The 12,979-nt window shown below is 45.4% G+C and overlaps 1 pseudogene; it reads right to left on the bottom strand.

The window, feature by feature from the left end:
* Positions 1-9,212: 9,212 nt before the first annotated feature.
* On the bottom strand, positions 9,213-10,081 carry LOC123158776 (mucin-7-like; annotated as a pseudogene).
* Between the last annotated feature and the right edge of the window lie 2,898 nt (positions 10,082-12,979).

Genomic DNA, 12,979 nt, shown 5'->3' with positions numbered 1-12,979 from the left:
GCATAGACATGCCCATGATCTGGAAAACGGAATCATCATGCAAAACTTGAGCTAGTCTTAGAGGCCAAACTAGGAATACTTCTTACCGTTTATTATTCCACACGTGCATATGAGTCTTCCTCCGAGCCTCGTGGATATTGCAGACTCAAGAATCATTGCAGTTATAGCATGGATCATAAACATAATTATGAACTTGGAGATAAGTAATAGTATTTATTATTGCCTCTAGGGCATATCTCCTACACAAAGTAGTGCGCAAAACCTCCAATCTTCCCGTGTGGAAGAGGAGCTTGGCCTGCCAGGCAGGCAACCGATCGGCCATCTTATCAATCATATACTGCAACTGGGCCGCCGAGGCCTTACGCAAGCCAAGCGGGAGCCCGAGATACCTGCAGGGCCAACACATGACTGGCACTCCAGTTCGGTGGCAATCTGCAGAATTTGCTCCTCAGAGCATCTAATAGGGTGAGTGGAACTTTTGATCAGATTCGTGCGAAGTCCAAACGCCATCCCGATGTCACGCAGCAGCATAGAGCAAGCCCTGAGGCTTTGCAGGTCCGGCTTGATGTAAGTGACCACGTCGTCGGCATATATGGATGTGCGTTGCCGGAATCCAGCGGCCGCAAGGGGCTGCAGAACACCCCCCGTCGTGGCCGAGCCCAGCAGGTGATGAAGCGCCTCCATGACGAGGACGAACAAAAGCGGCGAGACCGGATCTCCTTGCCGCAGGCCCTGTCGGTTGAAGATGATATCCCCAGGTACACCGTTCAGCAGAACCCTAGTTGAGGAGGAGGCGAGCAGGCCTGCAATCCACGAAATCCACTTGGCCCCGAAGCCCATATGTCGCATGACATCCATCAGGAAAGCCCAATCTACCGTGTCGAAGGCTTTAGTAATGTCGAGCTTGAGCATCATCGCTTCCTTCTTAGAAGCATGCAACTTTCTAGCCATCCCTTGCACAATCATAAAGTTGTCGTGGAGCCATCGTCCTCTGATGAAAGCGCTCTGGTGTGGCCCGAGCAGGGCCGGCATCTCATCCGCGAGCCGTAACACCAACACCTTGGCCGCCAGCTTCGGAAAACTATGAATCAAACTGATCGGCCAAAACTCACGGATCTCCAAGGCAGCGGGGGACTTGGGAAGCAAGGTGATGAACACTTGATTAATGGAAGTTAGGCCACGGAAATCCAATCTTTGAAGAGAGGCAAACGCCTCCATCACATCCTCTCTAATGACCGACTAGCAAGCCACACAGAATCTGGCCGGGAACCCATCGGGCCCCGGCGCCTTGTCTATCCCTTGCGCTCGAATAGCCGCCGGCACCTCCTCCTCAGTGAAATCACAGTCGAGGTGGGAGAGATCCTTGCTAGGAATGCCAATTTCCTCCAAATCCAGCGTGAACTCACGCTCAGTGGTTTCCCCAAGCAGCTGGGAGAAGGAGTCCACAGCCCCGGCCATCACCTCGTGATCCGTCGACAGCACACCGTCCACCTTGAGCTTGGTGATGTAATTTTTTCATCTTTTGTGGCTGGCATGTGCGTGGAAGTATTGGGTGCACGCATCCCCCTCTCTAAGTCGTAGAATCTTGGCACACTGCCTGGCAATCGTGCGCTCCAGCGAAGCAAGCCCAAGCAGCTTGCGCTTGAGCAGCCTCCTGAGATTCACCTCCGCCCGAGACAAGGCCCTCCCCTCCATGGCGATATCCAAACATAGAATGACCTCGTTCGCGACGCGAATCTGCTGTTTGACATTCCCCATATACTTATTGCTCCACTTGGCGAGCTACTGTGCCGTAGCCTTAAGCTTAGCCGCCAGCCTCTTGAAAGGGTTCCTGATCCCCGGCTGGCTACTCCACGCTGCCCGGACCACCTCGTGGAAGCCATCTACCTTCGTCCAGAACGATTCGAAGTGGAACCTTCTGCCCCGCTTCAAGTTGTCCTCAAGCACGAGGTGCAGCGAGCAATGATCTGATATGTTCATGCTTAGCGCCGATAGGAAAGAGGTAGGGTACATCGCCTCCCAATTCATGGAGACGAGGGCACGATCCAGTTTCTTGAACGTTGGTTCCGTCCTCTCATTCGACCAAGTATACCTCCTACCATTGAGGTAGAGCTCATGCAAGTCCAGCTCCGTGATGCACCTTCTAAACCTCCCCATCACCCGCCTATGAATCCGATCGTTACTTTTATCAGATGGGTACACGATCAAGTTGAAATCACCAGCGACCATCCAGGGAACTGCATGTAAATATCGGATGTCTTTGAGCTCCCGCATGAAAACCACCTTGTCGCCATCCTCCTGGGGGCCGTACACCCATGTATACAAATTGACTTATTGCAACCTGGCTTTCCCATGACGCGATCTGCTTCTCTTCTTCTTTTGGTCGATGTGGTGTTTTCTTTGCTCTGGTTGGGTTGAGGGAACCTGCGGCAACGGCAGCATTTATATAGGCTGGACAACACGCTTCTCCCATGGTAACTAGAAGAACACCCGTGCGTTGCAAAGGGGCCACATTAACTTTAAGAGTTCAATATCAATTATGTTAATATTACATTTAATATTCTCATACATATCAAGTGTTATTGGCGACCTTTTTACCATCAAATTCTCACACACACTCTCTCCCTCCCTCCTCCTCACTCTCTCTCCCCCTCTCCCTCTCTCTCTCTCTAACACACACATATCCATCTTATTGGGTACGGGACCATAATCTATCTATTTCATATGCACACGCGCTAGTGCATAACAATATGGATTATAAAACAGGTTCAAGGTAGTAACAAGGATTCTTCTCATGCATTAATAAACAAATGTTTTGCACTGAAGACAAGATAAACAATTCCCAAAGTGCATCATAGCATCACAGAACATTACTGGCAAGATAAATGCACGATGTACCGGAACTGCTCGGATGAACCGGAACAGAGCCAACATATATCATCCTAGACAAACGCAACATCAACCATTTACCTTGGTACTTTAGGGACCGACAGGAGGATGCATGTAGAAGCGCTTCTTGCCTGCGAATCCACAGTCAGAGAGAGAAATTGGAACCCATTCCCATCACCAATTGATAAAGAAAGCATGTAGAAAATTGATATCGGGCCAACTTGGATCTTCGGTGATTGTCCGCCGGTATGGAGAATTTAGGAGGGTGGGTGCAGGGAGTGGCCTTGTGGATGATGGATGGAGGTGCGGAGGGATGTGGTCGCCGGAAGGTCGAAAGCGGAGAGGGTCGGGCACGTTAGGTGGAGCCGGTGGTGCACGACAACCGGAGGCGGCCCAATCGTGGGCGGCGAACCGACGATAGCCTCGGCCCATCTCTCGATGCAGCGAAGATAGAGAGGGCGGCACTGCCGGTGCTCGAGGCCGCCGCTCGGCACCATCTACATCGAGGGGAAAGAGAGGCGAGAAAGCGATAGGGTGATGCGGGGCTAGGGATTGCGGAGGAGGGTGGGGGTGTGTGATTTGAATGGATGGTTCTGCCCACCGTTTTCTTGTACGTGGCGGTGGAGACGGCGGCGTCCAGCCATGCAGGCGAGGCATGGGTCGAGCCGGGCACACGGCGAGGCGCAGTAGCAGAGGCGGGGCGATTTTTTGCTACTGAGATGCAGGGTGTGGGATTGATCGTTCATGTTCTCTTTTCCTTTTTAACGGGAGATGGATGCGATTTTTTCACGAGGGGAGAGATGCGACCACGTACAGATTTCTTTACAATGCGTTAAGATTTACGTGTTATTTTCTTAATAAAGAAATGCACTGATGTAGGGATCGATTGATTCGGGTAAGGAAAGATAGATTTGTGATCTTTTGTATGTTAGGAAATTAGTGGTTTGCAAGGAAAGAGTGGAGAGAAAAAGAACCAATGCGACCACGTATAGATTCCATAATAAATTAATTAGGTCCATAACGGGATTTGTTTACAATGCGTTAAGATTTACGTGTTAGTTTTCTTAATAAAGATATGCACTGATGTAGGGCGCGATTGGTTCGGGTAAGGAAAGATAGATCCGTGATCTTTTGTATGTTAGGAAATTATTGGTTTGCAAGGAAAGAGTGGAGAGAAAAAGAACCAGTACGAGGGGGTGGTGGGAGGTGGGACGAATAAAAACCGGACAAAATTGGGAGGTGGGAGGGGGCGAGTAAAAACCGACGAAAAAAACCAACGAAATTGGGAGGTGGGAGGGAGGATGAAAAAAACCAGGAGAGGTGGGAGGAGAACAAAAATAAACCGTACGAGGCTACCAACTGCTCCATCTCTACTCCTAATGGAGCAGTTGACTTAGCGAGCGGATCCCCTTAAAAAAGACATAGCGAGCAGATTCCTGAAAACTGGTAGGAATGGATACGATTGATGACTTTGATAAATAGTGGTGAATGTTGGCCTAATTTAACATCATCATGCATGGAAACGAATCATCAAGAAAAAGAATACTTCCTATTACTACACTCATAGGAAGCTTCCTAATCTCTGCTACCAAACAGTTTCTGCCCTAACAAGGAAGGAAAGTTATGAACGTGATTCGAAAGGAAACAAATGTTATGAAGATTAATTAATTTAGATTTGATCTTTAGAGATTGATTGTGATTGATTCTTTTACATCAAGACATTATTAAATAATTTGCGTCAGTATGGAAAGTTCTGATCCGTTCAGTTTTTTTCGTTGTGTGAGAGGGTGAAGTGAAAATAAACCGATGAAGTGGGGGAGGCGACGAGAATAATCTACGACGGTTAACCTACGAAAAAAACCGGACGAAAGTGGTGGGATGAAAAAATAACCTGGAAGCGAGACTACCAACTGCTCCATTAGGAGTAGAGATAATGGTTTGGTGACATTGCCGGAGCTAGTCAGTCTCTTGATTTGGTTTTTTAGAAGGATTGTTATTGACGGATTAATGCGGTTGGGTTAATGGTCGTGGTCATTGCCGCGTTGGTCTTCTTTTTTTCTACTCCTCCTCATTATACTACTATTACTACCACATCAGAATTATCTAGCGTTAAACAAATGAGTTACCTAGCGTTATTGATTAAGTTTTAGCTACATATGTGTCAGTCATATGCGTATGCATATCTACATCATGACTTATATAGATAGGTGATGTACGCATACACGCTTTTGCTGTTGTATCTTGTGTACGATGTTCAACTAGTTCTTGAGCTTGGATTGTCTAAACCAATTCTAGTCGTATATGGTCGATCATGTATACATGGCATATATATAAGGTATGTACGATTTAACTGTTTAGGACAGCAACTAGGTGGCATCGCACTCGAGGCAGCGGAATAAGGAGTGCCTTGACGCCATGATCAGGGCGCTGATTGCTGCTGGGTGCCTACTCGTGTAGCTTCTTTGACGGTGCTACGTCGGCTCTGTGGAGCTTTTTACCCCATTTTTCTTTTCTTTTCGGGCATAATTGTGTTGTTACCCTAGCAGGCCCTTAATTTTTATGTTTGACCCTTGAACTTGTTGTACATACATGATGGTTTCTCTCTCTCTATATAAAGATGGGTGAAAGCCTATTTCGAGACTCGGTGACCCCACCTAACGACTTGTGTGACCATGAGTGGGACAAGATACTCGATTTGCCTATCTTAGGATTTGTTGAATGCAAGGTGCTTAAGGGAGGTTCTTAAAGAAATAAACAAACTTTTCTTTGTGCATCAGTTCTTGTTCATAGAGGGTAGATGCTTAATTAGGCATTGCTTCTATAGAGATAACTGATGGTTCTTAAACAAGAAACTTAAAAGGTTTTTCTTTAGAATCAGCGGACGTTCATATACATGAATGTACACTCCCCTATGAATTCACACACGCACACTCTATCCCTTATGAGCACCTCCGAGAAATTGAACCAATAGGTCGCGAGATTGACGAAGTCACGACCTGTGCATCGCTGTCGATGGGTCGTTGCTTGCAGCGAAAGAATAAGTCGTTAAACCCTGAAATATATCGGGAAAACTGCAAACACCCTTCTCAAGTCAAGGACTTGACCCGGTTGGATAGCTTCCACCATAAGGAACCTAACAAACCGTGCTACGCTCAATTCACCGAAGAGATAATGGTTGCGGTTTATTAACCCTATATGTACCTCGTTTTCGGCTCTTTCTTTTTATTCAACTTCCCAACGATACCCTCCCACGTGACTCATAACACAACACAAAGAAAATAAAAGACTTCATTTGGCCGCAACATGAACCAGCACGCTTCTGGCCTATAGACAGACTAGCTACGGATTCTACAGGAGTGATCGGATTGAATCAAATTTACAAATTAATTTACTGTAACACAAACTGACCTACTCGACATAAACACACATAACTTCATCCTGGCCAGAGGACGTCGATCACCGCGCGGCTGTTGTCACCTTTTTCGAGGCTAATTCTTCTTAGGTGGTGTCGTCTGTTTCATCTGCTTCTTCTGAGGCAGAAGCGACTTCCTCCTAGAGGTTGTTGTCTTCGTCAACTGCGTATTGCTTGACGATGCCTTCACCTTCTTTGGGGGAACCTTTGCAGCTTGCTCGCCCATGACAAGATCTGCTTCTCTTCCAATAATTCTTCTTCTCCGGTGAGCTGGATAGTGTTTACTTTGCTCCGGTTGGGTTGAGGGAACCTTTGGCAATGGCTCCATATATATAGGAGGGGGAAGGTCTTTGGGAAAGCACTCCGGCCGGACGACGTGCTTCCACCGTGTGTGAGAATGGTTTGGTGGCGTTAATGTTGTCAGTGCCAGTCAGTCTCTTTGTTTAGTTTTGGGGAGTAGATATGTACTATATTCAATGCATTGTTCTTCATCGATGGGTATGCGTTTGGGTCAATGGTTGTGGTCGCTGCCGCGTTGGTCTTCGTTTCTTCTCCTGCTCCTTATAGTACTAACATCGAAATAAGTGTTGGTGGTGCAGTTTTGGTAGCACACGCCATACACACACAGGGCAGCGTTGGTTGTTAGTCATATATATGCATATACTGTACGTCGATCATTATCTACTATATCTAAATAGCTAGCCCTCACTACTAGGAATTCTCTACCTTCTCCTTGAGCCACATCATCCAAATTAATTTAGCCGTTGGATATAATAGATCAGCCTACAATAGCCATTAGATTAACATATTAAGAACCGTAGCACCAAGTGCATGCAATAAGTGACGTATGCATGCAGTAACCGATTCATAAAGTCTATATTAGTTGAGAAAGAAAATTAATGACGCACGCATGTAGCTCACAATACGGTGCTCCCTGAAAGAAAACTGAGGTGTGCATTTATATTTTGCTTTGTTTCTCTAGCACCATTCTCGACTTGTACATAGAGATACACATTTGTTTATTTTCAAAATATTGGTCAAAAAATCATCTTGCTACAGGAGAAATTTTTGCAACTTTTATTTTATACAAATTCCTGCAGCAACGTGCGGGGTTTCATCTAGTTGATATAGTAAGTAAACACGATGTTGCCGTTGCATGACATGTTTTGGTAGAGCTTGAGTTTAAGTAGCTAGCCCCCACTACTAGGAATTCTCTACCTTCTCCTTGAGCCACATCATCCAAATTAATTTAGCCGTTGGATATAATAGATCAGCCTACAATAGCCATTAGATTAACATATTAAGAACCGTAGCACCAAGTGCATGCAATAAGTGACGTATGCATGCCGTAACCGATTCATAAATTCTATATTAGTTGAGAAAGAAAATTAATGACTCACGCATGTAGCTCACAATACAGTGCTCCATGAAAGAAAACTGAGGTGTGCATTTATATTTTGCTTTGTTTTGCTAGCAGCATTCTCGACTTATACATAGAGATACACATTTGTTTATTTTCAAAATATTGGTCAAAAAATCATCTTGCTACAGGAAATTTTTTTGCAACTTCTATTTTATACAAATTCCTACAGCAACGCGCGGGGTTTCATCTAGTTGATATAGTAAGTAAACACGATGTTGCCGTTGCATGACATGTTTTGGTAGAGCTTGAGTTTAGATTAGCTAAACCAATTGTTATCATGTGCGACAAATCTTGTACGCTCCCTCCATCACAAAATAAGTGTCTCAACTTTGTACTAAACTTAGTACAATGTACTAAGTTTAAGATATTTATTTTGGGAAGGAGGGAATATATGTTGGTAAATTTGTATATTAATTAGGGGTCAAGTTAAGCAATAGGAGACAAGAGAGTTATTTACCCAGGTTCAGACCTTGTGAGGGAGAGGTTTTCTCTATTCTTTTCAACCCAATTCTTCAGTTATTATGGATTGTTGACTATTTGGTTTTTGGGTGTTCGCCTAAATTCGGAACTTTTGATGGCGGGCCAATAGTATGCCAATCTTCTCCCCTCAAAATGGTGGGACCAATACTGAGGTGCGGTAGACAAGAGGTGGTACCATGTGCCAGCGTATGTCAAGTGTTACGAACAAATGCATCGCATTACACATTACTGGTATAGACGTTCATCATACATTTAAAATATTAAGAAGCTTCTGAAAAATCTCTCCTGAAACCCTAACTGCCACGGCTCAATTATGCAGGGATTCTTGAAAGCATACTAACTACCTACTACGAAGTACAACAAACTATTATCGCACTAATCTATCTAGATATACCTAGTGTTGATTCAGTCAGAGAGCACGAGGCATGCCACGCCACTAAAGCCGTCAAACATTAGTCAAATTATATTTCATGAGCTGGCCAGTAGGCAAAGATCATGTCAAGGTTCAAAATTGAATAGGAGTCGGCCGGCCTTCACATGGCACGCACAAGCTGCCTAGTTTCGTCGACCTTCTCTTCTTTATTTAATTTACTCCTCCAGCTACATAAGAACACCACTCAACCGCTCGCTAGAGTCGTTCTGCTTGAGCCGTTCGCTAGAGGTTGCTCAATTGCTAGCTCCCTATCTTGAGCCGTTCTGCTTATTTTCCATGGCAGTGAGACAACTCTGAACTCCACCACAGGACTTCTCCACTCTTTGACCTCAAGAAACTGGGATGTGCACAGACAACATGTGTACGTTTTTTCTGACTCATTTCTTTTGTTTGGTCACCCAACATGGCCCAATAACACCAGCAAAAAATAAATAGCCACAACGTGAACTGGCACACTTAATTTTTTGCAGGAAAAACTTCCATTCTATTCATTGATGTCAGGACAGCACAAAGAAGAACACATCTAACATAAATTGCATCCAGGTCTGTAGACCATCTATTCATCAATTGGCACACTCAGCTTACATCTCACGGGCTCGAACCAATCGAGTTTACAAATTTATTAACTTACTATAACATAATTAAACTGGTCTCAATGGACTTAACTTCATGGAAGATGGACGGCGTACATGGATGGAGATCATCGGTGCATGCTGGAAGCAGTTGGACGGGTGGGAGCAGCACGACTACGCCTTGTCGTTGCGGACAAGGGCGGGGCCGTCGTCTTAGCCGTTCTTGAGGTCGACACACCTGTCTGCAGTCTCGTCGACCGGTTTGATGCCACCGTTGCTCCCGTTGACGTTCTTATGCTCGCGCATGGAGTGGCTCTTGTTGACATCCTTTAGGTCGTAGAAGGAGCCACCATCGCTGATGCCGCTGACGTTCTTGAAGTCGGGTATATATTTGCCGTTGTTGACGTTCTTGAGGTCGCATGCGTATTTGCTGTTGTTGTCATTGAGGTTGTGTGCCGATTTGCCGTTGTTGAAGTTCCTGAGTTCATGTGCGGATTTGCTGTTGTTGACATCGCCGATATTCTTGAGCCCGCAGGCTGAACTGCCATTGCTGATGTTCTTGATGCGGTGGAGGAAGACACCCTTGCTGACGATCTTGAGGCCGCAGGTGTAGCCACCCTTGGTGACGCTGTTGAGGCCACCGGCGGAGCCACTGTTGTTGATGACTGTCTTGAGGTAGTCGCCGGCATTGGTGTTCTTGGGGTTGTGGGCGGACCCGCTGGTGACCTCGCCTTCTTCTGACCAAGAAACCTTCCTGGCAACAAGAAGCAATTTTGATCTTCTTTCTTTTCTTCTGCGAGATGAGGTGAGGTCAGCTGAGTGAGGTGGATGTGGTGTTTGCTTTGCTCCGGTTGGATTGAGGGAGCCTGCATCGATGGCAATGTATATATAGGAGCATAATGGGTTGTTGACGTGCTTGACCGGTCAGTCTCTCTTGTTTTGTTGGACATATATGTAGTATACATATGCATATTCACTGCATGCATTAGTTTTTGATTGACGGATGAATGGACTGACGGATGGATGGATGCGGGTGGTCAATGGTCGTGGTCGTCGCAGCGTTGGTCTTCCTCCTTTCTTATATACATAAGAATTAGCGCTAGGTGGAGGTTAGGAAGTAGACTCTAATAGAATAAGTATAAAATGCATAATTACATACAAAATTATAAACAACATGCCCTTGTTTACTGGTGCTGACTTAGTTGTTTATAGGCAAGCTACGCACTATCCCTACTACACAACAAATCATCGCACACGGTTCCGTGTCAACGATCCCTCGGTCACAGCATATGTGTATGTGGCCTTCCACAATTTGGTTGTCGAGGTACGTAACAAGAAGACCTGCCAAACGAATCGTGTGATGTCAACAGAAACAGGAGACGCAGTTTATCTACCCCGCAAAAAGAAAAGGAGACACAGTTTATGTAGGTTCAGCTCCCTCAATGATGTTAGATGATCTATGTCATTAGTTTACCTTTTCCCCTCACTATCATCCATAATTCTTCCTCACTAGTGATGTGGGAAACCCACGCATTCGAGGTCCCGACACTTTACAAGAACTCACATGCACATCTTGACTATGGCTCCTAACTCTGCCATCTCCTCCTCGTTTATTTGATGAAATAGGTCCAAAATTAATTGAGGGAGAAAAAACATCCATGTGGCTGCCGTGCTGGCATAACTTGGACTGCTCGTAAATTGATTAATCTTTGTCTAAGAGTGTCCATGGCTCACTCAAGTTACGCACGATCGCTAGCTTTCTAACTATCACGTCTTGCATTGGGTGGGACTGAAACCAATGCCCTAAGGAAGGAACAAGCAACTTGCTAACCACTAGAATGTAAAATTCTTTGTGTACAATGATACAGTTGAATATAATATATTACAACACTTTCTTTGAGCTGCTGAGAGGGACCTGTCCTGTGAGGGCGGTAACACCGGGGCGAGCGGTAGCAAGCCGGTAGTGCTTCGAGAGTCGGTCGGCGCGCGTCCATCGCAAGTATAGTGGCGCTAGCCGTCGACTCTTTTCGATTAAAGGGGAAGGAGCGAACACTGTGTGAGGAAGGAGACGAAGAGAAGATGAATCAAAAGGTGCGCGTGGGGCCAATTCGTCTGGCACCAGGCGACCAACCAAATTTTGGGCCAGTCAACCGGCGCTAGCGCTGCCCTTGGAAATGCCCTTGTATTGATGCTAACGTATATTTCAATGTACTGGATGCACTCATGGAACATGTATGTCAATCCTTCCTTTTATTCAATCACCCAACAACAACATGATGCACGACTCAACAACACATGTAAGAAGAAAGTATACTTGGCCGCAACGTGAACAAGCACACTTATGGTTTACATATTGAGGTTACAAATTAACCTGCCACAACATAAATTAACGTACAAGACAGAGACACAATTAACTTCATCATTGCCAGACAACATGGATCAGAACAAAAAATAATAAAATAAAATAAATATAGTAAAAAACATGGATCAGAACGCGGCTGCTCTCACCACTTTTGGGGATATTTCTTATTTCTTAGCTACGGCTGCTTCTTCTTAGCTATCCTCTGTTTTTGCGAGTCAGCTTCAGATCTTTCCTACGGGTACACGACTTTTTAGGTTTCTTTGGTTGTGCCTTCGGCTTATTGGGGGACGGCGGTGTTCGCTTGTTATGGGGAACCGTTGTACCTGGAACCTTTGTACTTGTCTTGTCCATGACGCCTCCTCCTCCTGCTCCTCCTCTCCCTCCTCTTGCTCCTCCTCCTCTTTCTTCTTCTTCTTCTTCTTCTTGTGCGAGGTAGATGAGGTGAGGTGGATGTGGTGTTTGTTTTGCACCGGTTGGTTTGTGGTGTTCTACAGCAATGGCGCGTGCATATATATAGGAGGGATCAGGAATTGGGAAAGCGCTCTGGCCGGACAACATAGTTTCATCAAAGGAAAATGGTTTGGTGGCGTCCCCAGTGCTGCTGTTAGTCAGTCTCTTTTGTGTCGTTTTGGGGAGTAGATATGTATATTTGATGCATTTGTTCTTGACGGATAGGTATATGCTGTTGGGTCAGTGGTCTTCGTTGCTGCCGCGTTGGTCTTCGTTTCTTCTTCTCCTCCTCCTTATACTACAGCTACATCAGAATAAGTGTTGGTGGTCAAGTTTTGCTAGCACATGCCACACGGCTTGTTACTTGTTAGGGCATCTTCAACGGCGATCGCAAATTACCTCCAACATCCGTCCGCAGACAGAGAGGAGCAGTCCACGGACATAAATGCGGGAGCCGGCTATTTAATACTGCCCGCATACATTTCAAACACTTTTTCAACAAATGGAATGTACCTCACGCAAACACATCAAATTACATATAAACCTGGCGAAAATATTTATATTTTTGACATATTTTTCCAAGACAAACTAAAACTATGTGCACATACCACCGCACGGAGGTCCACTACCATGACACGGATACATTACACTAGTCTACAGCCGGCCATGGAGAATCCCTTTGTCTTCCCCTTGTCAGGCAGTCCGGTGACTCATCGGACTGCCAGGAGCCCCGGAGGTATATTCCTACTATGAAGTAGGCAGGCGAACTAACTATTGATCATATTAATCTATCTGTAATGTTTTAATTGTGTCGAATATTACTGTACAAGGTAGGTTACAGTTTGACTTGATTTTGGACTCTGTGTAGACATGCTAGGAGTTGTGTCCTAATAAGACACTTGTATCCTAGGTCTCTCATATATATCGGGGGTACATATATGATGTAACATATGCCAAC

The sequence above is a fragment of the Triticum aestivum genome, chromosome 7B, assembly GCF_018294505.1.
Source record: "Triticum aestivum cultivar Chinese Spring chromosome 7B, IWGSC CS RefSeq v2.1, whole genome shotgun sequence".
Classification (NCBI taxonomy): Eukaryota; Viridiplantae; Streptophyta; class Magnoliopsida; order Poales; family Poaceae; genus Triticum; species Triticum aestivum.
This window is presented reverse-complemented; position numbering and strand designations above follow the sequence as displayed.